General features: G+C 40.6%; 1 protein-coding gene and 1 long non-coding RNA gene across 2 annotated transcripts in view; both read left to right on the plus strand.

Moving 5' to 3' along the window:
• Nucleotides 1–24,448, plus strand: part of RAD51B (RAD51 paralog B) — a 911,937-nt gene that overhangs the window by 803,513 nt on the left and 83,976 nt on the right. The gene's annotated exons all lie outside the window — the stretch shown is intronic.
• On the plus strand, nucleotides 2–8,145 carry LOC144456365 (uncharacterized). The gene is made up of 2 exons (XR_013485467.1): nucleotides 2–6,280; nucleotides 7,979–8,145. It is a non-coding gene; the product is annotated as an uncharacterized LOC144456365 (long non-coding RNA).

A 24,448-nucleotide genomic window follows, 5' to 3' on the forward strand; every position in this document is an offset into this window, starting at 1 on the left:
ACCACCCTCACCTCTAAAAACAAAGTTACATTATTTCAGAGAATTAATGAATAAAGAGTACTAGTGTTTCATTTGCCACTGTGGCCTTTTTAGAAGTTATTTCAGAACATAAGGAATTCTGTTGCCAAAATAAGGAAAAGGGGACTGGTGTCAGGAAGACTCATCCAGGCACATTTATTAAAAAGGAGCCCGTAGTTCATACCCTCTACTCTCAGTTGGGAACAAATTTACTTGGTAACATGAAGTCAATGAATGAGTTAGCATTTATTAAGGGCTTACTATTTGCAAAGTGCCAGGGATTCAAATAGAAAAGCAAGACATTCCCGTCTCTCAGGAAGCTCTCCTTCTGACTGGGGCGACAACACAAAGAGGATGTCAGATGGAAAGGCCCAGTGTTCCTTACAAATGTAGTGTCAAAGTAGATGATAATGCATCTTCTTTAGATGCATCAATTCTGTTAACAAAACCTTTGAACCATTTGATGTTTCCAAGGACTTGGTGGTAAGAACTATCTTTTGTAGGTCTTCAGTAGCTGTAACTTCTGAGGAAGTGGAATCTATACCAACTATGGGGACAGTTGTCAGGGTTCTTCTACCCAGGATTGCTTTCCTGGATGATGGCTTCGGGGAGGTGGGAAGCAGAGGTGGTGGTTATGGGGGAGGGATGGCTGTTCCCAGGCCTTTTGGGTTTACCTGCACATTGGAAAACAGTTGGTTGGCAGCTGGTGTTGGTGGTGGTGGGCATGGTGGTCCCTTTCTCCAAAGGAAGATGGCTGCAGGGCGATATGCTATTATCCCTAACCTGTCCATTGTGCCAATAATATGCTCCCCTAATCAATAAATGCATAATCCTTTCCTATTCCCCTCATCTCTACCTCACAGAATCCTTATCTTCCTTCAAGGCTCAGCTCAGGTACCACAAGAAACCTTCCTTGCCACCAGTCCCTCTGCCTGTTAACTCTCTTGCTTCTCAAAACCTTATTTGTTTGGGGGTTTTTTTTGTATTTTATATTTACTTACCTGTGAACATATTGTGTTATACGAGGGAGTGATACTACTTGAGGTTAAAGACTTTAATTTTTTTATTTCATTTTTGAGTAAAATGAACATGTCATTTCATTTTCATGAATATTTAATTTTATTTCATATTAAGTACACGGTATGTCCAGTACAAGTAATACATGTTCATTGAATTAATAATAATAGTATCTAACATTAATATGCATGATATGATAGCACCTACTGTGTGCCAGGCATTGTGTTAATTTTACACACAACTCTAGGAGACAGGCGCTATTATTATCTTCATTTTACAGGAAAATGAGGCAAACAGAGGTTCGGTGACTTGCCCACAAGTCATACAGCTAATAAGTGTCTGAAGCCAAATTTTAATTTAGCGCCACATTGACAGTCTTACTTGTACCAGTATTTACCAAAGTGTCATCTTTCAGTTTGTGTGGGAGACCTCAGGGACCAGAATTCACTACCTAGGATCAGGAGCAATAACTGGAAATAAAGAAAAGAATATATATCTTCCAAAAAGAAAGGCTTGACAATTTCTTTCTAACAGACAAAGAAAAAAGTATGTTTAAACAGATATGAGGAGAAGAGTGAAATGAAAAGGGAAAATTGAAAGATAACTACAAAATTTAGTCAGGAGTACAAAGTAGGCCTTACTAAAGTAACCTGGAAGAAGGTAAGCACTTACGGAAACAGCACAGAGATATAAAAGACCTGGGTTCAAATCCCAGCTCTGCCATTTACTGGTTGCGTAACCTCAGGCAAATCATGTCACTATTCTACACCCTAGATTATCTGCAAAAATGAGATGGGGGGTGGAATTAGATAGTCTCTATGTCCTTCCCCTGCCCCACCCCCAGCTCCAATGTTCTGTGGAGTTCTGAAATCCATTGCAATGCAAGCTGTGTAGCAATTTGCCAATTTGAAATGTACCTCCAATTCATAGCAACGTATACTCAGAATAGGAGAGAATTTTAGAAGTCATGAATTTCCTTCCTACCAAATGTAGTTTGTCAGAATATCTCTAAAGATGGGAAATTCACTGCCCAATAATTGTATGTTACCACATTTCTGATTATTAAGGATTTCTTTTTTTCCTGTGATTTCCATCCATCAGTCCTGTTTCTTCCCTCCTGGAACCATGCAAAATGCCCCTAATTGTTCTTGAGTAGCAATCTGTCAGTATCGAGTAACCATAATCATGTCCCATCAAAGTCTTTTCTTCTTCAGGCTATACATGCCTAGTTCCTTCAGGTTTTCATGATCTGGTTTTCAATTCTTGTAATATCCTGCAACTTCTTTCAGTACTCTGAAATGAAATTTGTCCAAGTTCACGTCAAGTCCTAGATTGGGAAGCCACTGATTCGTTAAGAATCTAAGGAAGTTGATGGGCTCAGGCCAGCTCTCAAGGGGGCACTGACATCTACTGATTCCTATTGATCTGTAGTTCACCTTTGACTTTCCATCCGCCTATCTACATTTTACTGCACTGGCTTATTAGTCAATCCTGTTCTGTTTACTTTTCCCCAGCTTTGTTGACATAGTATTCTTCCTTCCTACCTGGATCTCCAGTTCTCATGACTTATGTTACAAGCTCATTCTCTTATCTCTCCTGGCTCTGTTCCTTTGGGAATCTTACTCCTTCAGTTTTGGCTGGATTCCCTAATATGTAATTTGTATATGTGAACCTTTATTCTTTGGAGGATTCCTAAAAGCACTGATACAGGCTTGCTAACCTCTACGAGAACCATTGAAGCTGGTAGGCCCAATGCAAGCTGGTGATCCAAGATGATATCTTTGATTAAAACAGCCAAGGGACTGGAACTCATTTAGAGCAGTTAGGATATATAATTTTGAGTGACAGCTTTAGCTCTGTTGTTTCTTTGGAATGTGTTATCAATTATCGATTCCTTTCTCTGATTTTGTGTAACTATTGAATATTTGAATTGCCTTCCTTCATACTAGTAGATCTTTCTTCTCAACATTTCCAGGATTTTTTTTTTGCCGCTGAAATTGTTAAACTTAATCGCTACAGTTAAAATGAAGGCTTTTTTCCCCTTGTGATATGTAGATTCTTTCAGTTGATAACTTAGTTGTCTATAATCAGAAGTTTTATGGGGGAGAGAATCAGAGAATTTTCTCGTATTAGATCATTTGCTTTGACTTATATAAAATTCATGAATCGTTTCAATGTTATGTTTGTTCTGTTAAATTTACCTGTGCTCCAGCTTCTATGTCTTTAGAGAGCTTCTCCATTATAGATTCACTACCTCCTATTCTGCTCATTATGCTTTTATATTTTGTGTTTAGAGCTCCATTTTATGCCCTGAGAGCTTTTGTTTCTGACTTGTTTCATTCCTAATTATTTCATGAATTTTATTTCTCTTTTGAGCTATTCTGAAGCATTTTGTTGCTGCTGTTCTGTGATCTCTGGGGAGCACACAGGGGCCTGTCTTTTACTTTCCTTCACATTATAATATTTGCTAATCATACTCTGGTTTCTCTTTGAGGTTTTTACTCAGTCTTCCTCTTGTTTCTAGGATTTTCTCTGTTGGCATATCTGTTTGCATACTGGGCTTTTATTGAGGGCTTTTCTCTTAAAAAGGCAGGTTTGCTGTCGGTGTGGAGAGGTCTCTGCCTTGTCATCTCTGGAGGGTTTGGGGGAACAGAGCTCACTCCAACTGTTTTACCTTCTTCCTTCCATCAGACCTTGTTCAACTTGCTGTCCAGCAGGTTTCTAGCCCACTGACCCCTTCTTCTCTCCTCTTTCTTCATGTTGGGTGTGAGTGGAGGAGTGTTTAGGTAGAATCACTTTGGCCTACCTTAGAACCAGGTCTTGGCCAGGGGTAGTGAGAGGAATGCTGCTTTTTTATCTTGTGGACTAAGCTCTACCTTACACTACATTTGCCTCATCATGTCTTTCTTCTGAGAATGAACGGAAGAAGAGGTCTGCAGAAAGCAACTAACCCACCATCTTGATGGTTAAAATCTTCCTCTACCTTTTGAGAATTGAATTATCAGCTGAGAATTTCAGAATTTAGCAGAGGCTCTGCTCTTTGGTGGACAGAAGCCAACAAACGTCTGCACTGTCGAAGTCATTCATCATCAATCCTTCATCTGACTGGAATGTTTATAATATTCCCACAAGGATATCAGTCTTTTAAACAAGGTTTGCCCTTCCATTGCAGAACTTCCAGGTTTCATTCTACTAAGTCTTTACGATGCCTTGGTGTTCAGTCCTTTTCCAGTCACAGGACCCCATTTGGAGTTTTCTTGGCAAAGATACTAGAGCAGTTTGCCATTTCCTTCTCCATCTCATTTTACAGATGAGGAAACTGAAGCAAACAGTTAAATGACTTGCCCAGGGTCACACAGCTAATAAGTTTCTGAAGCCAGGTTTGACTCAGGAAGATGAGTGTTCCTGACTCCAGGCCCAGTGCTCCATCTACTGCGCCCTCATCATCATAATAGCTAACATTTATGTAGTTCTATAAGGTCTTATTAACTTCCTTGAGTTAAAATCTCAAGTTCACTTTGCTTTTATAATTGGGCAGCTAGTCTGTTGAGGACATTCAGACACATCTATATTATTCATATTTCTCTCATTCCTCGCAGGCTTATGAATCTTTGAAGCATCAATATTGAAGAGCAGCTGGTTATCCACTCTGGTTACCTTATGTCTCATTTCATATTATGGTTATTCCCATTCATTTCTGAACCACTGCATTCATGGCAATCGTGGTGGGGTTTCAGACCTCTTCAGGTCTGAGTCTTGTGACATGAACTCAGAGCTGTGAGAAATATGAGTTCTATTCGAGGTTAGAACACCCCTCAGCCTGCTCCTGGAACTTGAAACTGAAGAGGCAGTAGTCTAGGTGAGGGGCCAGTTTCACGTGAAACACTTCTGGTTAAGAAAGGCTACAATGTCTGACTAGGGGATTATTTAAGTTAAAAGGAAAGAACAGGAATCTTTGACCTTGTGAGCAATATTTCAGATATTTGGGGCCATCTGTCTATTGGACATAGCTTGCACAAAGCCTTCTACTGAGGTACATAGGATGAAGATGTATCTCAGACTAAATGGCAGGCTCACCTGTACAGATGCAGAAGATATATATCAGGCCAAGGAGGTGGCCCAGGGGATAGAGTCAGGTCAGGAACACCTGAGTTCAAATCCAGCCTGAGACGTATATTAGCTGTGTGACCCTTACCAAGTTACTTAACCTGTGTTTGGCTTTAGTTTCCTCATGTGTAAAAAGCAATAGCACCTACTAGCTCCCAGGGTTGTTGTGAAGATCAAGTAAAATAATAATTGCAAAGCACTTAGTACAGGGCCTGGGCACATAATAAGAGCTAGCTAAATATCATTATTACTATCTGTCCTGACCTACAAAGGATAATATTCCCATTAAGTTCCATAGCATGGGCCTTTGATAGGGGAGGCTTTCTCCTGTAAGTTTCAATAGAAGCCCAGTGGCATGGTGGACAGAGAGGCCAGCCTCAGAATCAGAAGCTCTGGGTTTAAACTAAGTCTTGCCTCTGTCCCACACTGACTGAATGACTCCAGGCAAGTTTCTTAATATCTCAATGCTCTCCGGTTTTCTAGAAGTTGCAGATGGGTGCTGGCAGAGATAATTTCCTTCCCAGAGTTCCCTACACCAGTGAAATCACCAGTTTAAACTGAATCTACGAGGTTTAGTAGGTTCATTGGTTTTGTGAGGTAGACTGTTCGAGCTATATTGCACTGGAAATATTTTGCAGTGTGAAGGCGTTACAGACCTTCCATGGGATTGTTTGGGAAGGGTTTTTGATCCTGACAGAAGCAGAGGTCGCCATCTTCCCAGTCCTTCCCCTTTAGAAATGTTTTTCCTCCATCATAAAATCTGGGAACAATTATTTATTTTGGTAGGGACTCCTGGGTGCAGGAAAATCTGGGCAAAGTGACTGTTGCTCTTTGCTCTTTAGCCTTTGACTCTTGGTGTTTAAGATCAGATCATTGGTAAATATTTCCTTTATAAATGCAAATATTGTCTTCTGACAGAGAATAGGAGAGCCTAAGGACAGATTAACAAAAGCAAACCAAAGATCCTTTGTTATATATTCTCCAAGGGCATGCAGTCACAAAGCTGGACTTTTTTTTTTTTTAGCGCACAGTCTAGTTTTTTGAGACTTTGGGGAAAGGTTAGGCTTCAATTAAATAACAAATGGGAAAGAATCAAAGGCTCTTAGGGGCTGTGGATAGAGTCCATCATGGAAAGAAGGTAACTCCTCCTCCTCCTCCTCCTCTTCCTTCTCCACCTTCTCCTCCTCCTCTTCTTCTCCTTCGCCTTCTCATTAATCTGTTACACTGTAAATTGAAGAAAGAAAAAATACAATGAACATTATGTAAAGTACTGTATATACATTAGCTATTATTAATATTAATAATCAATAATAATTTATTACTTATAAACAATGAACTATTGAGTCATTATTTCTAAAGAATTAATTATATTAATAGTATTGATAATAATCTTTATTACTAATTATAGTAATACTCATTATTATTAATCATAATAATAGCTAATGTACATATAGTATTTTACGGTTTGCAAAATGCTTTACAGACCTTATCTCATTTGATTTTCACAACAGCCCTGGGAAGTAGGTGTTATTATTATCCCTGTTTTTACAGATGAGAAAACTGAGGCTGAAAGAGATTGAGTGATATATCGGGGGTCACATATCTAGCAAGTACTTGAAGCAGGATTTGAGCTCAGGTCTTCCTGTCTCCCAATTCTGATATTCTATCCACTGTGCAGACTTGCTACCTGAAATCTGGCTTCATGCCAAATATATGCCCTAGCTCAGGGATGGGGAACCTTTGGCCTTAAGGCCACATGTGACCCGCTAGGTCCTCAAGTGTGGCCTTTTGACTGAATCCAAACTTCGCAGAACAAATCCCCTTGATAAAAGGACTAGCTGCTTGTTCTGTCTGCCTACCTAATGTATTATTTAAGCTACTAGCAATAACATCAAAGGGTTAGACAATAGGGCAAACCCTCACCACATACAACTCCCTTACTAAATAGATTGGCATGATACAATGGAAATAAGAGTGGCTCTGGAGTCAGAGGACCTGAGTTCAAATCCTGCCTGACACTTAATACCTGTGTGCTGTTGCACAGGGCACTTAAGGTCACTTGGCTCTAATTTGCTTTTTATAAAATTAGGGGATTGAACTAGATGGTTTCTGAGGTGCCTTCCAGTTGTAGATGTATGAGCTTAATTTATATTATGGCTTGTGTTTATAATAACTCTTTGCTTCTCTATATATAGGGGGACACTTTTTTTTCAAATGTGAAAGTGTCTTTAGAAATTGTTGTGATTTAGGGGCCAGGGAGAGGGAAGTGAGGCCCAAAGGCATATTAAATGACAGGCATCATGGGAGATGAAGTAGAGAGGGAGGAAGAAGCCTGAAAGGGAATTATTTAAAGTGAAAGAAAACAGGTTGAAAGGCTACAGTGAACGATAATTAGGATATTCTAATTTCAAGAATAAGAGAGAAGGTGAGGCAGCTAAAAGTAACTAACCAGGGACTTCGGGGGGGGAGAGAGAGAGAGAGAGAGAGAGAGAGAGAGAGAGAGAGAGACCATGATCAAAGCCCTGGCCAGCAATGTTGATGTCCACAACTAGCAATACAAAATGTGCCCTCACATCAAAATTTGAAGACAAACTCATTGGGAGAGGTGGACCTTATGGGCAGAGACCCTAGGACACTTTGAGGCCCAGAAAACTATTCACTATTGACAGTACGGGGAAGTCTGTGGAATACTGGGGAAGGGGGGAGATAGGCCTGAGAGGAACTTTCTTGACGTTCTGTGGGGGGGGTGATGACAAGCAGGGGGAGAAGAGAGTGTGCCCTCCGAGAGCTTTCTGTATTGAATAATTATTTTTGGTAACCAATGTTGTTTCTATAGATGCTGAAGGAGACTAAATGCTTTCAAGACTATATTTTGGTTTCCTTAAAGACATCTAAGAACTGAACTAAGAAGAACCAGGAAAACAATATGCATTGCAATGTCTATTCCACTGTAAATGGAAAAAGCAAAAAATAAAGTGAACACTCTGTAATTATTGTGACCAAGCTTGGCCCTGAAAAAGAGTATATAAAATGCTTCTCCATTCTTTCTTTGCAGAGGAGGGGGAGCTATGAATTTGGAATATGGCATTTAGTATCAGATATGCAGGTTAGATTTGCTAAACTACTTTTATTCTTTTTGTTTACTCTTTTTTATAAGGGAGGCTTATTGTAAGGGTAGAGGGAAATACTTGGAATTCAAAGTGATGTCAAAATAAAAGATAGCAATATATACATACATACATACATATATATATATATATATATATATATATATATATATATATATATATATACACACACACACACATATATACACACACACACACACACACACACATACATATAATATTTTTAAACTATCCGTCTGCTTCTGAGGCAGAGTCTCAGTCTCTCCACCCTGGATGACCCTGTCCGAGATAGTATTACTGTTCGAGGTTGAACTAAGTGGTAAGACCTGAGGAAACCAGGCAGAACACCCTGGTTCCTCAGTGATCAGAGAACTAGCTCATCAAGAAAGTTCTAGCTGGGTTACAGATAGAAACACTTTGAATTGATTTTAAAATGAGGCAGAAATGTCTGAATTTCACAGGGATAAATGTAAAGTCTTACATTTAGATTCAAGAATTAGTTTCCCACATTCCTTCGACTGAATAGCTTTATCCTCTGTATTACTTTATCCCTTTACTACAGATCCTTCACTGACATCCCCCATGCAGTCCCCTCATTCACAATAAAAAGACTTAAATAATAAAGAAGCTATAATGAATCATTGTCTTATATGAAAGATTAGGGATCTTAAATCAGGATTTGGACACAATTTAAAGAAATGAAGAGATCACGTAGAAATCACCTGCCTCCAAAAAAGGGAGAGGGCTACAGGGAGTTAAATTTTCTCTCTCATCTTACTGATCTCAAGGGATTAACAGTAGCCAGCAGCTCCAGTCCATTTCAGCCACCCCTACCAGGACTGTTTTTTCTAAAGAGCAGAGGCCTTTGCTGCTGGGATCAAGCTCATAATGCCCAGACTCGAGTCTCTAAGCTTACACTGCAAAAGCACCTACAGGAACTACTCTCTTTCTCCAGCCACCATCACTAATGTCTTATTCACTCTACTCCAACCCCAAACTCTGACCCAATTTTAGACTCCACCACTTTGCCACCTGTGTGTCTGTGTCACAAACTATAAGAGAAGCTCTCACTTACATGGCAGAGAAAAAATAGCACTGTTCAATGACTACAATTCCCATGATTCACACACAGGGTTAGGTTTCAAACTCTCTTTCTGCCTGCTGGGAAAATCTGAATACACAGTTGCACAACTCTACTCTGCTATGATCAGAATATGTCAGGAGTATTTTATTCAGTTCTGAAAATCTTGTCTTAGAAAAACAGTTCCAAGCTGTGATACATCCATGATTATTAGGGATCTTAAAATCGTGCCATATAATCATTGGCAATATTTAACCTGGAGAAGAGAAGTGGGGGGAGATGATAGCTGTCTTGAAGAATTTCAAGGGTTGGCTTGTGGAAGAGGGATTAGCATTTTTTTCTTGGTTTTAAAGGATGAACTAGGACCAATGATAACAGGGGCAGCAGAGAGACAGATTTTACTGAATGGAAGTAGAAACTTCCTAACAATTTGAGCTACCCCAAAATGGAATGGGATGTGTTCACTAGAGAATTCCAGAGGAAGACCAGAAAAGTGCTTTCTGGGAATATTATTGAGGGGATTCTTATTCCTCTATGACCTCTGAGGTCCCTTCCAACTCTGAGATTCTTTGCAATGTTGTATGATATAGGAGATCCTAAGTAGATTGGATAGACCCTAGTAGATTGGGATCTGACTGTAGCTTCAAAGCCTTGCTTTGTAGCTGTCCAAACCATTTATTACCACCATATCTCCCTCTTTCCCACACCTCCATCTCTAAAGTTGGCCAGGGAAGCAAAGTCATCTGGGAGGAAACAGCTAGCTGTAACTATCATAGTGTGCCTTCCTCTCATTCTGCTCGAGGGCTTTGCTTTGTCTTGGAACTGTTTTCCTAAGACAAGAAGCCCATGGATGCCTTGCGCAAACCACCCCTCCTTCTACCTGGATTCATCTCAAGGCTTAAGGTAAGTAAGGTAAGTAATTCATTTCTCCTTACAACAGTTGGATTATCTGGTATAGGAAAGGAGGCATAAGATACATTTTCATCCTGGCTCTTAGCCCAATTTGCTGTGGAACCTTGGTGAAGTCACTAAACCTCTCTTCAAAATAAGGAAAGTGGATTAGATATTCTTCTAAAGATCCTTCTAAGTTTAAAATTCAGTGCTCTGTTTTTTTAATTTATGTCTGCAATACCAGTTTGTATCTTGAGGTCTCCATGTAGTACTTTGACAGCTGTATGATATCATCAATGTGATCTCTTGCACTGAAGTAATTCGACAGTAAGCATTTATTAGGCACCTATATGTGCCAGTCACTGTCCTAGGTGCTGGGGATATCAGGACAGAAAGAAATAGTTCCTTCCCTCAAGGGTTTTACATTTCACTGAGCTTAAAAAAATTATTTTTGGCACCTTAGTCAGCTGATTGAAGATATTCAAGACACCAGGAAGAGAAGTATTGTAGAGAAATAAAAGAGAAATGCCTCAAATTTAAGCCTACGGAGAAGAGAAACCCCTGATGCCTTGGATAGAGATGTTGGAAATTTACCAGTGTAGCAATAGTGGGGAACCTCTTTTCTGGGCCTGCCTTGGGCCCCATTTCAAATTACTTATAACAACCATGTTGGGGGCGGAGCCAGGATGGCAGAGTGAGAACAGTGACTTGCTTGAGCTCTCCCCCAAACCCCTCCAAATACCTATAAAAAATGGCTCTAAACAAATTCCAAAGCAGCAGAACCCACAAAAAGACAGAGTGAAACAAATTTCCAGCCCAAGACAACCTGGATGATTGATCGGAAAGGTATATCACGCTGGGCTAGGAGTGGAGCGCAGTGCAGCATGGGCATGCAGGCTGTGGCGAACCTGGAGCAGGCCTCGGAGGACTGAATCATGGGCAGCTGTGGCAGTTTCCAGATTCCTCAATCCACAAATGCCAAAGACAACTTAGAAGGTCAGTGGGAAAAGTCTATTTCTTTGGTGCTGAGAGAGAAGCAGGGGGTCTCAGCTCCATTTCCCTAGTGCGGCCCTGGTGGGGCAGCTGCCTCCTGAGCTTCTGGCCCACAGACTGAGGGGGAATCCAGTAGCTGATCAGAGAGAGATTGCAGGGATCCCTTTGCCAGTGCTGAGGCAGGAATCTCTTGCTTTGCCTGTGTTTGGATCTGGGTCACAGTTTTGGGCGGTGCTGGGGTGAGGAGAAACGCTGGTGTAATGGAGCTCGTAGTGGCTGTGGAGAGGAACCCCTCCTCACAGTTACAGGACAGAAAGGAATACTTGTGGTCACAGGCCAGGAAAGGAGTAAACACCTCGCCCCTTATCATACCACCTTGGTAGAACTGAAAATTTACAGGTCCCTACAAGTATCTCTGAAAACAGCTGTACAAACCCCCGAAGCTTTGGACAGTACATTCTCCACATTGGAAGCAGACTCTTACCTTAACCTAGAGTTTAAAACTCAAGTAATTGGCGGATCATGAGCAAGCAGCGCAAAAAGAGTCAGACTATATTATCTTACTTTGGTGAAAAGAAGATCAAAATATACAACCAGAAGAAGACAACAAATCAAAGCTCCTACATCCAAAGCCTCCAAGAAAAATATGAATCAGTCCCAGGCCTTGGAAGAGCTCAAAAGGGATTTTGAGAAGCAAGTAAGGAAGTAGAGGAAAAACTGGGAAGAGAAATGAGAGTGATGCAAGAAAATCAAAAAACAAGTCAACAGCTTGCTAAAGGAGACCCAAAAAAATACTGAAGAAAATAACACCTTAAAAAATAGCCTAACCCAAATGGCAAAAGAGGTCCAAAAAGCCAATGAGGAGAAGAATGCCCTAAAAAGAAAAATTGGCCAAATGGAAAAGGAAGTCCAAAAGCTTACTGAAGAAAATACTTCCTTAAAAATTAGAATAGAGCAATTGGAAGCTAGTGACTTTATGAGAAATCAAGACACTGTAAAACAAATCCAAAAGAATGAAAAATTAGAAACAATGTGAAATATCTCATTGGAAAAACAACTGACCTGGAAAATAGATCCAGGAGAAGAATTTAAAAATTATTGGACTATCTGAAAGCCATGATCAAAAAAAGAGCCTAGACATCATCTTTCAAGAAATTATCAAGGAAAACTGCCCTGATATTTAGAACCAGAGGGCAAAATAGAAATTGAAAGAATCCACAGATCTCCTCCTGAAAGAGATCCCCAAAGGAAAACTCCTAGGAATATTGTAAGCAAATTGCAGCCAGAAAGAAACATTTCAAGTACTGTGGAAACACTATCAGGATAACACAAGATTTAGCAGCTTCTACATTAAAGGACCACAGGGCATGGAATATAATATTCCAGAGGGCAAAGGAGATAGGATTACAACCAAGAATCACCTACCCAGCAAAACTGAGTATAATCCTTCAAGGGAAAAACTGGTCATTCAGTGAAATAGAGGACTTTCAAGCATTCTTGATGAAAAGACAGAGCTGAATAGAAAATTTGACTTTCAAATACAGACTCAAGTGGAACATGAAGAGGTAAACAGGAAAGAGAAATCATAAGAGACTTATTAAGATTGAACTGTTTACATTCCTGCATGGAAAGATGATATTTATAACTCATGAGACCTTTGTCAGTATTAGGGTAGTTGGAGGAAAAAAATTATATGTATGTATATATAGATAGATAGATAGAGGGCACAGGGTGAGTTGAAGATTAAGGGGTCATATCTGGAGAATAAAATTAAGGGATGAGAGAGGATTATACTCAGAGAGAAGAAAGGGAGAGGTAGAATGGGGTAAATTATCTCAAAAAAAACAGAAAAGAAAAGCTCTTACAGTGGAGGGGAAACGGGGAAGGTGAGAGGGAACGAGTGAATCTTATTCTCATAGGATTTGGCTTGCAGAGGGAATAACATACACATTCAATTGGGTATGGAAATCTGTCTTACCCTACAGGAAAATAGGGGGAGAAGGGGACAAGAGAGCAGGGGATGATAGAGAGGAGGGCAGATTGGGAAAGGGGTAATCAGAAGCAAATACTTCTGAGGAGGGACAGGGTCAAAAGAAAGAATAGAATAAATGGAAGAGCAGGATAGGATTAAGGGAAATAGAGTTAGTTTTTCACAACATGTCTACTATGGAAGTGTTTTGCATAACTGCACATGTATAACCTGTATTGAGTTGCTTGCCTTTTCAGTGAGGGTGGGTGGGGAGGGAGGAAGGGAGAAAATTTGAAACCTAAAGTTTTAAAAACATATGTTTTTTAAAAATGTTTTCACATGCTACTGGGAAATAAGAAATACAGGAAATGGGGTAAAGAAGTCTGTCCTGCCCTACAGGAAAATAGAAGGGGAAGGGGATAAGAGAAGGGGAGAGAGATAGAAGAGAGGACAGACTAGGGGAAGGGATATTCAGAATACATGCCATCTTGGGGGGGGAGGGGCGAGATGGGGTGAAAATTTGGAACTCAAAATCTTATGGAAGTAAATATTGAAAACTAAAAATAAATTTATATTTAAAAAAAGAAAAGAAAAATTAAAAAAAAGAAAGAAAACAACCATGTTGCCTCACAGTGGATATAAAAGCTGGTAAATAGTATGAGTTGGAGTAAATAACCTCTGAGGTCTCCACTGTTAAAATTTAATACTTCTATGGCCATGTAAGAGAGGAGGTAACATCCATAGGACCAGAATATCATAGGGTTTGTAACTCAAAGGAAACTTCAAAACCATCCAACCCTCCCACCCCAAACACACACCCACACATAATTTTCTAGATGGGAAAACTGAGTTCCGAAGAAATTAAGTGACTTGCTGAAGGTCATACAAATAATTAAATAGAAGATCCAGCCTTTGAATCCACATCCATTGGCTTCAGATCCGAGCTCTTTCCATTAGACCAGAAAGCCAACCAAGTTGTATTATGTAGGAGTGGCCACTGGTGTAAGAGTGCTCTTCTCCTTGCTGAGAGCAACTTGTGCCTTTGATTTCATCCTTACTCTCTTCCCTGTGGGTAGATTGCCCCTGGAATCATCCCCTCTCCTTAATCTTCAGTGTCTTCCTATCTTTTAGCTCCTTCCCTGATGCCTACAGGCATACCCAGCATTGCTCCCTTTTACATGTTCTGTGCTCTAGCCTCTCTGGCCTTCCCTTTGTTGGAATTCTAGGACTCCCTTCAAAACTCAAGTGGGACCTTCCCCGGGAGGCCTTTCCTTATCTTTCCAACTTTTAGTGTTCCACAAAATGACTTCATAGGTTTTAAAACTTTATTCATCTGAGTTGCTATTGTTTTACCCATAGCAGGTAATTTCCTTGAAGGCTGGGTCTGTTTCCTCGTGAGCTGCTCTGGGGTAGCATAGTATAGTGAATAGAGAGCCATCCTTAAAATCCAGAAAACCTGAGTTCAAGTCCCCTTCTGATAACATACTAGCTGTGGGCAAGTCACTCAATCTGTCAGTGCCCCAAGCAACTCTGTAAGTCTATAGTTTGCAGAGAAGCTCATTATCTGAATTGGTCAAAGAAGTTCTTCACTTGGAGCTCCATACACTGATGAAATCATAGGTTCAGTCTCATCCCCAGTGCCCAGTACAGTATTTGGCACAATAATGAGTCCTTAATAAATATGTGCTGATTGATTAATTGTAAAATTTAGTATCCAGGTTGCCAGCTGAAAAAAATAAAAGCAATTTCCCTTCTGCCTGTGATTTCTCCACTTCAGTCTTTGTGGCCAGAGGCAGCCTGGATCATTGGGAAAGACAGATCAGCCCATCCAGGGAAATAACAGAGTGTGGGAATAAGCCTGCAGCCCCTTTCATCCTAGAGCTGAGGAGTTACACCCCAAGCCTGCTAGCCAGGAGGCCTTAATCAAAGCACTCCATGAAACGGTACCTGAAAAGCTTCCAGGAGAAGGGGGAGGGAATAAAAGGTGAAGCAAACATTTGATTCATCATCTCCACAGGCCATTCTCATTGCAGGCTCCCAGGGATTAGGAGGCTGAGAGCGGCCCCAACCACTGGAGGCCTTAAACCATACTCGGAGTCTTTGTTCCACAGAGTTGGGAAAGATAATAAACCGGCAGGAGAGGCTGTGCGGTCAGTTAGGGATTTCACGGGCTACCATTTGAAACACTTTAAGGAGCCCTTCTATGCAATTGTAGCTGTAAAATAGAAAGCGGAACCGTTCTCCATTAAAAAAAAAATACATGAATCCTCCCAGCATCTTCAGGAGCTTGCTCACAAGAGGCCATTAACATAGTAATGCCATCCTGTTTGCATGTCCTTTGTTGCCCTAAGCCACTGCTTGGTGTTGCCTTGGCTTTTCTGTCTCTCATGGTGGGACTTCGGAAACTTTGGAGAAAAAGGAGGGCAAACACATTGCTCCAAAGCTCCGGCAGTTTAGCTTCTAAGAGGGGGGCGTCCAACCTACCCAGGGCACCAGCAGGAGACCTCAATCCTTTGTGAAACAGAATTGGAAAAAGGAGCCACTTAATTTCTTTTCTCTCTGGCGCTTGAGGTGAAAACCTCTGCGTCTATAGTGTGGAGAAAACACGAAGGTTTAGCTAACCAAGGATATAGCCAAAGGAAACTGAAATGAAGAATGCAGGGCCCATAGCTGGTAGGAAAGAACAGGTGTTATGTTGAAGAATGGCTCAAATATTTCCCAGAACTACCCAAGCAACCTGAAGGGAAGGGCCTCCATATGTGTTCTCTCCCAACCGTCTTCTGATCTAGTGCACTCATGGTCATTAGTAAGTCCAACACTGTGCATGGTCCCTGCCAGCACCACCAACACCCCACCCAGGATCAGAGAATCCAGCTGGGATCTTTGGCCTGTTGTGTTACAGCCAAGAATTCCATAATTGGAACCAGCCTGCCTCTTCTGCTGATGTTGTAGGAGACCAGGGAGAATTCAGAGCTTGACTCTCCCAGTTCTTACAGGGCTCATGGGATTAAATGTTTGTCTGATTGAGGAAAGCAAAATGATACAAAATGAAGGAATCTGTAACAGAGCTAGGGAAAATACGTTGATTTAGAGGAAGACTCTTTGTTGATGACTCATCCTCTGCTGGTTTAAGGTTAATAACAGGAGTGATTAAAAGTTTTAGATAACAAAAGCCAAGTTGGTTGGTAAGGGTAGAGTAAAATCTTTTCTACTTCTCAGGGAGAAGAATTAGTTGGTATGTGGTAGGGATGTTTATTTTGGTCAAGACCTGTTTAATTCTCTGGAGTCAGTGAAATAGATCCAGGTAACATCCTTGAAAGCAATGATTGACTTATTTTTGTATCCCCAGTACCTAATAACATGCCGTACACACAGTTTGCTGAAGTCATTGAATTGATTCGTACTTTGGTACCTACCAGTTTGGGTTGGCAGTGTAAGACTGAGGAGGGCTAAAGTAGGGAAAGGATGTCTCAAGATTGTATAGGGAATGTATGTTGGAGAAGATGGTACAGAGTACATAAACATTGATATTTCTCTAGCTGCCAAATCCAAGGATTTAAAAGAGTCCTGAAAACAAAAGGACAAAAATTTTTATAGAGTTGGGAATCTCTGCATCTCATTTTTTTTTCTTTGTCTTTTGAAGCAGCTTTCTGTTTGATTTTGAGTGCAGGAATGAAGGGTCCACTCCACCAATCAAACACAGAAGACCTGGACTCCTTGACTCAATCAATCAGTTGATCAGTCACTCCACCCAGTTATATAACTACCACCTGATACCTTTATTTGGTGAAAGCACCAAATTAGATTGATTTACAGAATCAATAAAATGTATAATCTATCTGTGAACAAGTCTTAGGTACCTCTGTTGAATCAATCAGTCAAAGGCATACATAAGCTAAGGTAAGAACAGTAGAGTTAATCCATTTGGGAAGTATCGAAGTGCTTTCAGACATTAGACAAAATCAGATGATGATTGAAAGTTGAAAAGAATTAGCCACATCTCTGGGCTCCAGTAAGTAAGAAAAGGCAATTCTGGCAAAAATATTTGAACTACTACATTGGGAGCCAAATCATACTTGGGAGGCAAATTTCAGGTGTTTGGGGAAGATAGACCCATACAAGAGGTCAGCCAGGGAGGTGAGGAGTAACCCCAGACTGAGTGTTAACCTCCTATCCGCGCCCCACACTGGAAAGACTGGATCAGTAACAAACAATGTGCCTTTTGGGGAGCTGAGAGAGGACAAATTAGTCAGATAGAAAGTGAAGCTTCAGGACTAGACTTAAGTACCCAAATACGTACCTCAAGACAACTTCATGAGTCCCCTGCGAAGGGAGAAATGGATTTCTGTAGGACCAAGACATGTGCTCACTAAGCTTGAGGCTTCTGTAGAAAATGTAAATACTAATTGATATTAATTGGCTAATCAATCTTGGGGAGATATCAACTGGTTAAATGATATTGGAAAACACAGATGGGGAATCCTGAGCAATAGTACCAGAAATGCCCCACCACTCCCTTTAGCTCAGGCCTGAAGGGTTATCCTTGCAGTCCTGAAGGCAGAAATAATCAATTACCCCCTCAGAACCCGCCCACCAGTGTGAGTTTGAGATGGGGAAACAGCCAAGACAGGGAACTACATGTAACATATCTCAGAGGCATTATGGGGTAATAGAAAGAGCACTGGTTTTGGAATCCAGAGTGATATAGGTCCGAATCTTGCCTTTACTTGTGGTCCGTGTAATCATGGACAAGTCACTTAACCTCTCTAAAGACTCAGTCAATTACCGTTTATTAAATGCCTATTATGTTCCAGGCTCTGTACTAAATTCTGGGGATGCAGAGAAAAACAGAAAAGGGTCCCTGCCCTCAAGGAGCTCATAGTCTAATGAGGGAGATAACATGCAAACAATCCTACAACAAACCAAGATATGTACAGGATAAACTGGGAGTAGTCTAAGGGAAAAGTCCCTAAGATTGAAGATGACTAGGAAGGTCTTCCTGTTGAAGATGAGATATTGTGTTTGTTTTTTCTGAGACTGAAAGGAAGCCTGGAGGTGGGTATAAGGAGGGAGAGCATTCTAGGCAGAAGGACAGCCAGTGAAAATAGTCAGAAGCTGGAGTGTCATGTGCAAGGAATAGCCAAGAAGCCAATGTCATTGGATTGTAGACTCAGTTTACTCATCTGTAAAATGAAGATAATCCTATACTATTTTACTTGCCCACAGGGTTGTTATGAGGACCAGGAAACTATTTCTGTTATCAAGGAGCCCCGGCAAAGAAATTCCTAGCCAAGGATATTTGAGATCATACTAGGAATGGAAGAATTGATAACAGATAGGAAGATAAAGGTGGAATAGATGGGGCAAGGGGATTGAAAATAAAAACCCTGGAAGGTGTAAAATTGTGTGAATCTTACAGCGGTGTCAAACAAGAGTCAACTTCCCTTTACCAGTCCTAGTGAATATTGTGTAATGTGCCTTTTCAAGAGGAACACCTGCAGTCTCTGTAGTCTAACACTTGAGAAAATGTCCTTGCCCTATTGAGATCCCAGTGCCGTTACTTTCATCTCTCTTAAAAAACCTTTCTGAAGAGCCCATTTGCCTCCTGAATTCCTAGACCAGATGCAGTAAATTGGTGGAACCTTAGGAAAATTCGGGGCATAACCACTCAATCAAGGTCCCAGAAATGAGAGGATGAAGGGAACCCTTGTGATTCCAAGTACAGTCTGTGGCAAATTACTTTCCAAAAAGTCTGTGAAGAAAGCACAGAGACTTACTGGATTCTTCAGGCTCCAAAGAACCCACATGCTCAAGATGGGTATTCTGATGGCTCCCTTTTACCAAATCCCTTATAAATTCACTTCTTTTGAGTACAGCCTGGAATAGGCCCTAGCTCTTTGAAGACCAAGAGTGCTATCCAGCAATCTTTCCTCTGTGGACTCTGTGGGGCCCATGTTTTCAGAGATCTCTGTCCATAAATGGAGTGGAATTTTTGGCAGGCACTTAGGCATAGCCAGATCAAGTAACCATTGGGCTTCTGGAGCAGCAAATTCTCCAAAGTGGTCATACAATATGATATTTTTGAAAAGCAGTTTCTTTTCTTTTTCTAGTCCTTGCTGCCACTAAACAGAAGAGTCCAGAATTTCCTATTATGAGTTGAGTGATGCAAGATGATTCCTCTACCATGATAGATAGGCAGAGGAAGTTTCTGTTCTTAAATGGAAATGGTCCATTTAAGGTAGGCCCTTTGGGTAATAATGCCTTAGGAGCTGTAGGTTTCAATTTTAACAGAGGCTGGGGTCTCTAGTCCTAATCCCAATGCCTTGACTGCTAAGGGCGATACATGCACAAGTGGACCTCAGTGGACATTAATAATAACGACCAGGAAAATAATCAGCTCACATTTATGTAGCACTTTAAGATTTGCAAAACACTTTATACATACTATCTCATTGTATCCTTACAACAACCGACCTAGCTGGTTTGACTTTTATTAATGTGGTAATGGAATGCTTTGATGGATTAGGGTCGTGCCAAGTCTTCCCACAGAGTCAAGACGTCAGATACATGATTGGCATGTAAGAGAGATTATAGGGGGGCAGCTAAGTGGTGCAGTGGATAGAGCAGTGGCCCTGGAGTCAGAATGACCTGAGTTCAAATCCGGGCCCAGACATATTACACTCACTAGCTGTGTGACTCTTAACCCATTGCCTAGCCAAAAAAAAAAAACTATAGAGATGGGGTAAATAAGATCTTTATACTTGATCCTGGACAGTGACCATGGTCTGGCTGAGTGGTCTGAGACCTTGAGAAAACAAGACTAGAAAATAAATGATTCTCCCTTTTGGTGGCTGGATCAATGGGGAAATGTTGACCCATTTCTCTCACAACATACAGCTGTTGATTCAGAATGTCAGTAGCCCTCAGAGACATCATATGCCCTCTTCTGAATTGGATAAATGAAATTGAAGTCCTTATGAGAATGGCAGAGATTGAAGAATGGCCCTTCACCATTTGGGAAATGAAGGCTGAGTTATGGTGGGTATAAAACTATGTGAACCCTTTAATGAAGGACAAGGCAGCAGCTTCTGTTCAGTGGTGGTCTTTATGCCAATAGGACTGTCAGCCACCCACTTTTCCCCTCCAAAGGATCTATATAGCATCATCTCCTATGGTTCTTGACCTGCCTCCAACTGGCAAATTCCCTCCACCACGTCAGGGCAAGAGGTTTTCCCTTATTATAGTCAGTACCTATTTAGGATTATGGCATTGCTATACCAATCAAGTCCACCATCTGAGCAGCACCGTGAAAGCTCTTATAGAATATATCCCTTCCTTATGAGTACCATTACCTCTGATCAGAGCAACCATTTCACCATAGTGATCTGAGATCAGGTCTATTGCCATTACATATCAGATTTTCTATCTCTCATACCAACTTTAAGCTACTAATATTGTTGAATACTGGAATCAACTCTTAATGGCTTCACTATCATGTTTCTGATTATTGGGTTGGGTGTCCTGTCTCCTGAAGGTCATGATGAATCATTGCCACTGTAGGAAGAGGGCGGGCTCTCCAGTCCCACTATTTCTTATTTGGGGTTGGACTATTCCTGTTGACTTAAAATAAATAGTACTCCAAAGAAGATAGCTCTAGGGTAAGCAATAAATTGAATATTAATACTTGAGAAGCTTGCTGCATGGTAATATTACTAATCCAGCATGCTATCTTGGTGGAAAAGTTTTGTAACCATGAGAGGATGACAGGAATACTTGATAATAACTATAGAGAATACTGCTATGCAAGTCTTAAATTTTCACAGTACTAATAGCAATCACATGATATTGGTCATGTGGAGTTTCTATTTTCTTACATATTCCACAAAAGCTAATAGAATTAGCTTTTTTTTCTTTTTCTCAATCTCCACACCAACCTTTAAGTTATTCTGTGTCATTTTTTAAAAACTTACTTTTATTTTCAGTCAACAAGCATCCATTTTTGCTTCCTTTCATCTCTCCCTGGGAGGGAAAAAAAGAAAGAAAAACAAAACCCTTGTAACAAATGTGCCTAGTCAGGCAAAACAAAATCCCCACACCGGACAAGTCCAGAAATGTATGTTGCTTTCTGAACCTTGAATCCATCACCTTACTTTGAGGAGGTAGATAGCATGCTTCACCACTGATCTGCTGGAATTGCTCATTACATTGATCAGAGCTCTTAAGTCTTTTATCTTTTCTTCAGCAACTGTCTTTGCAATAATGAGGCATTTGGAGTAAACAGATCTTTCTCCTTTGACTTCCCTATAGTTAGGCCACATGAGAACCTGACCTTCCATGTCCAGATGTTTTTCCAATTCTGAATGCTTACCCAGGGGCCCAGGTTCTTTTGTTGATCTCCAAATCATTTTATATGGAGACTTACTAATGTACTGAGGGAGCCCTTCAATAGGCAAAATAAATGAAAGCAGATGAAGACATGACCCTCTGAGGTTTTCCTAAATCGACTTTAACAAAGAGTCTGAGGAGCAAGCTTATTGTGGTCAGCAGCTTCCCAGTGAGAGGCAGAGTCTCTCCCACAGGGCCGATTTCAATGGCCACCATCAGTAGTGATAGTATATTAATGGCCTGTGGTGTGCTGGGTAGAGTACAAAGCATCTTCATTATGGGCCTCTGCCTTTGTGGAGCTTCCTGCCTATGTAAAACAACTGGTTTTCTCAGGGGAACTCGGGTTAGTAAAGGCAGAGCTGGAGACCTGTTCTTTTTGGTCATTTCCACTTTCCATCCACTTTTACCTGCTGCCATAACGGTCATCAAGCAGGGCCTATAGTCATTCCCTATCAGACACTCCAGCTGTGTAATCCATTCTTCAATACTGCACTAGAAGCCCCCTTATTGTGACAGTTGGCAGTGACCATAAAATCATAGAATGTTAAAGCTAGAAGGGATTCCTGGAGATCATTGAGTCTGACCCCTCTTGACAGAGGAGTAAACTGAGGCCTAGAGAAGAGAAGTGATTTCCTCAAGGTCACAGTGAGTTAATGTCAAAGCACAAATATTTGACATGCTGCTGGTTTGGGTGATCATTGGGTAGGTAGAAGGGAAATTTTTATCTAACTTTAATCAGAAAAGTTGATATGGTTCTTTTTTTAAAAAATATTATTTATTTATTTTTAAACATTCCAATATAGTTCTTGACAGCAGATTTTTTTTTAAGTTGTTGTTGTTGGTTTTTTTTTCTTTTAGACCAGAGGTTCTTAACTGGTTTTGGGTCATGCACCCTTTTGGCAGTTTTGTGAAGCCTATCGGCCCCTTCTCAAAATAATACTTTTAAATGAATAAAATAAAATATATGATATTACAGAAGAAACCAATTACATTGAAATATAGTTACCAAAATATATATATTTTAAAAATGCAACACTTTGCCAACCTCAGGTTAAGAACCCTTATTTTTAAACCAAGAGGGGCCATAATGATGCTGTGTGTGACCTTTGTGTAGAGCTGACGGGGGGGATGGTTTGTAAAATGAAACAGGCCTGAGCTGCTTGAATGAAGAAAACAGAAACCTGGATAATGGAATTAATTAGTTTATTGCTGTCGAGATCGTAACAGATTTGCTGCTCTACCATTTATCCGATGATTATAGTCGTAGCTAGGAAGATGAAGGTGAAGAAACCTTTGTCTAGGTCTCTAGCTGTGGTGCAGAAAGCTTTTTTTTTTTTTGATGGGATGTCAATGACTATAAAAAATAATAATTTGCACTTATATAGCACCTTTCAACTAGGCACCTCAAAGCACGTTAGCCACATTAATTAATTAAGACTCACAGCTCCCCTGTGGAGATATAGAGGATGACTAACCGGATTTGTAATAACAAGAGGGAACATTTCTGAATGCTTTATTGTCCACAAAATCAAAAGAGTAGATGCAAAGGAATTGAGAACTCCAAAGTGTAACTGACTCAGAAAATAAAATCCTGGGGGCATGGTGGGAAGGCCCTTTCTTTTGTCAGAAGGAGGTAGATGGTTCTTTGAATGCACTGACAAGTTTGGTCCAATGGAAGATGGAGATTGTAAGATATTAGTGGCATTTGGATGGTCGTAAGCCACATTGCCATGGTGGGGTAAATTTAAGTTTCAGTGCTATAGTGTGTGGCTAGAAGTTTTCTTGTATTTCACTCTGAAATTAAAAGAATAAGGTTCATGTAGCAATTAATAAAGAATGGAATTATTTCTTTGGATTGAAAGCCCCAGTCAGAGCCAGTCAACTGATAAATAAATCAACCATTCAGTCAGAGTTCTGTCTCCCAGTCTACCCACTCCTGCTACAATACTGCTTTTCCAAAGAGGCATCTCTCAGGAAGTATCTTGACCAGCATGTGATGCTTTAAAGACAGTATGTTGTGCCAGCCACTAGGTCTGCTGCCACCATGACTTTGTTGGACCACTGCCATCCATCACAAAGCATTAATGCTTTCTAACCTCTAGAAGTTGGCTCTCCCTTACCCAAGATGTTGTAATTTCCTAGAAGAAAAACATTTCTAACTGTTAAATGGGGAGCCATTTTAGGGAAAGTGCCTTCTCAGTAGATTTATCAAACTCCAAAAATAAAATAAAACAAAACAAAAGAATAAATGAAAATTCTGACTTTAAAAAAATGTGTTACAAGGACTATCCCATACAGCACACTTAGAGTTGCCCTTTCCTGGTTCCCCTTGACCATATGACACATTTGGGACCTTCCTCTGGCTGTGTTGTGACCTGGTCCTGAAAGAACCTGGTTCTTTTTTTTTATATATATTATCATTTGGCAAACCCTGAGTGGTCCTTTGGTCCTCTCCTGCCTTGGGAAGGAGGTAGGGGGCCAGGATTCTGTGTCAGTTAAAAGAAGAGGAAGTTTCTAGTTGGTTCTGTCTTCCTTCAGTCCTCCAGAGGGCATCATGTAACACTAAGAATGTCAGTCATCGTTGGCAACTTCATGGTGACTTCACTCGTGTGGCAGCTGGTATGAGGGGGTCCAACAAGAATGAGCTTGTGTCTGAGACCTTGGCCACCTCCTCTACTTTTGTTTGATCTTGTGAGACCTTCTGGGATTAAGTGTCTATTCTGAGGTGGACATGTTTAGGCCTGAGAGTGACCTTGTGAAAGGTTCAGAAGTCCTGTGTCCATTGAGGGAAACTAATGACTGCCAACAAGAAAATTAGCCCAGATCTGGCTATTTTACCAGAAAACATGTACAAGTAGC

This window comes from Phascolarctos cinereus, unplaced genomic scaffold, assembly GCF_003287225.1.
Source record: "Phascolarctos cinereus isolate Bilbo 61053 unplaced genomic scaffold, phaCin_HiC Scaffold_3;HRSCAF=262, whole genome shotgun sequence".
In the NCBI taxonomy this organism is placed as follows: Eukaryota; Metazoa; Chordata; class Mammalia; order Diprotodontia; family Phascolarctidae; genus Phascolarctos; species Phascolarctos cinereus.